Source organism: Myotis daubentonii, chromosome 6 (assembly GCF_963259705.1).
Source record: "Myotis daubentonii chromosome 6, mMyoDau2.1, whole genome shotgun sequence".
Lineage (NCBI taxonomy): Eukaryota > Metazoa > Chordata > Mammalia > Chiroptera > Vespertilionidae > Myotis > Myotis daubentonii.
In genome coordinates, this window is record NC_081845.1 from 51,363,925 (window position 1) to 51,367,214 (window position 3,290).

A 3,290-nucleotide genomic window follows, 5' to 3' on the forward strand; every position below is an offset into this window, starting at 1 on the left:
ACCACAGCATACCATAGACTGAGTGTCTTACAGGTAACGGAAATGTCTTTCTCACAGTGTGCCGGCACCAGTCCAAAGTCAAAGTGCCAGCAGATTCAGTGTCTGCTTAGGACCTGCTTCCTGGTTCACAGAGTCTATCCTTTTTTAAAGTCATGGAGAAGGAAAGGGAGCTCTCTGTGGCCATTTCTCTAAGGACACCAAGCCCACTCATGAGGACTCCACTCTTAACCTAATCACATCCCAAAGGTCTGCCCTCAGAATACCATCACATTGGGGATTAGGTTTCAACATATGAATTTTTGTGGACATGTTTAGTTTACCCTAATAGTTAAGTGGGGGCTCTGAAAAAGCAGGCAGACTTTCTCAAAGTCTCAGTGATGTCATCACTAATAACCCGATGTCAGGGAACCTCAGATCTGAGATAAATATCAGGTTTGGGAAAATCATTTTTTTTCTTATCAAAGTCGCAGTCAATAATTATACCTTCAAATAGATTCATACAGGTGATAATGATACCACTAATTTTCAATAGTATAGTTACTATATAACAGGGGTCCTCAAACTTTTTAAACAGGGGGCCAGTTCACTGTCTCTCAGACCGTTGGAGGGCTGGACTATAGTTTTTAAAAAAAAACTATGAACAAATTCCTATGCACACTGCACATATCTTATTTTGAAGTAAAAATACAAAACGGGAACAAATACAATATTTGTATTTGCATGTGACCCGCGGGCCGTAGTTTGAGGACCCCTGCTATATAGCCTCTCAACCTGTATATTCTGCATTCACAAATAAGGTAACAGAGCATTTTCCTTTCAGAACAACTGTATTTTACTGGCCTTTTTTGTGTAACTGAAAGGCATAAGAATGAATTCCAAAAATCTTCACTGATAGAAGAAACAAAACTACCAGAAATTCCACAAAATAAAACTCTCAGTGAAATGTAAAGGAAAACATTGTGAGGTCACTTGTCATAGGCCTACTTCTCAACCTCATCAGGCCTACGTATTCTTTAATTACAAATATTTGACATTCTCTTCACTATCCTGAAATTAAATTCACAGATAATATAATCTACCAATGCATATAATTTCAAAGAATCAATATAATGTTATGACAAGTAAAAGAGAAATAAGTGGAGCCCTCGCTGGTTTGGCTCAGTGGCTAGAGCATCCAGGCTCAGACTGACGGGTCACAGGTTCTATTCCAGTCAAAGGCACATACTTGGGTTGCAGGCTGAATCCTAGCCCCAGTTGGGCACGTGTGAGAGACAAACAGTCGATGTGTCTCTCTCATGTTGATGTTTTTCTCTCTATTTCCCTCCCCCTCCTTTTCATCTCTCTGAAAATCAAAGGGAATATATATGTGTGTGTGTATATATATATTTGGGTGATGATTAACGCCCCCCCCCAAAAAAAAGAAAAGAAAGAAAGAAGTGGGAGGTAATTTCTCAAAAAGTGATGTAAAGATTAGGTATAAATACTTGAGCACAATTACACTAGAATGATGCAAAATGAAGTGGTTATATATTTACACCCACTGGAAATACCCTAAATTAAAGTGCCACAAAGGCTTACCAATTTAGGTGTGTTTTATTGGCTACACAAATTCCACTATGACAAGTATTGATAAGGTGACTTTCTGTTATATGTTAAACAATCATTTTAAAGTTCTGAGCAAAATAAAGTGCAATCTTCCCTAGAGTTAAATAATATTTGCATTTAAGGTAATTCAGTATATACTATGATTATGCAAGAAAAATCATTTTGTGTGTATATTTATAAAAGAGTTACATTCTTAACTCAGAAAATTTGAGTGGGTTTGTGACTCCCAAAACTATCTGATGGGATATATCAAAAGCCTTCAAAAATCGAAACAATTTTTTATGTGAAATGTTTCCTGTACAATGATAAGAAGCTAGCAACCCAGGTAACTCTTCTTAAATGGTTGTCTTTCCTCCAAACTTGTGACAAGCAAACATTTCTTCATAAACTTCCAAAACATACTTTGGAATGAGGTAGTACCACCCATCATGAGAACCATGTTCTAGGTTTTCCAGAGGGGTTAGTACTCCTCTACTTGAATCCGTGCCCTGCCCTGCCCTGGTCTCTCAGAGGGCAGGGTTTCTGCACTCTGCTGATGGGCAGTGGTCTTACTCTTGGGTTTGGGTTCTCCACAGCATGATCATATGCACCTGTTTGTTGGTTCATCTGGTATTTACTGAAGGTGACTCAGTAACCCTTCAGTGAATTTTTATAAACACTGTATTAAATAATTGAACCTAGCTTCCTAGTGACCAATACTGGCAAGAGGTTTCTGCTCAGACACACACCACTCCAGGAATAGTACCCTCAACCTATCTCATTTTTTCTGAAGTCAACCCAGAAGGGACTTCGATGCTCCAAACAAAATGTCACAATAACTTATTATATTTGGTTTGTCCCAGGTATTTATTCCCTCCCTAACCAACATCTAAAAATAAAAATTTGATGTAGCCTGGCCAGGGTAGCTCAATCGTTGAGTTGACCTATGAACCAGAAGGTCATGGTTCCATTCCTGGTCAGGATATACACCTGGGTTGTGGGCTTGATCCCCAGTAGGAGGCATGCAGGAGACAGCCAATCCATGATTCTCTCTCATCATTGATGTTTTTATCTCTCTCCCCCTCTCCCTTTCTCCCTGAAATCAATTATGTATATAGGCTAGTCTAATTCTAATTTACCTAAGTCTAAGGCAGTGGTTCTCAACCTTTGGCTGCACATTAGAATCACCTGGGAATCTTTTTAAAATCCTGATTTCTGGGCCTCATCCTCCAGAAATTCTGTTTCTTTGTTACTAATGTTGTGGCCTCACCCCATAACAAAGAAACAGAATTTCCGGAGGATGAGGCCCAGAAATCAGGATTTTAAAAAGATTCCCAGGTGATTCTAATGTGCAGCCAAGGTTGAGAACCACTGGTCAAAGGCAACGTTCCCTTGGAAGGAAAACCTGGTCATAATGACATAAGAAGAGGAGAGGAACAGTGAACCACCTACAACTGCTCTTAAGACTATCAGGAGGCATATTCAAGACAATATGATTTACCAGACTCTTTCTAGAATAGCTGTTTGGTCACAAAACTTTTGCTGTGTATTTTAGGTGATATTATTTTTTGCAACTATGACAGGAAATAAGCAACACATTATTCTTTGAACTATCATTTTCCCCTGTCTTCCTTTTCTTCTGCTTTGGGAAGAAATTGCTACTCCCCCTTCACCACCAACCCTGCACACACACACACACACACACA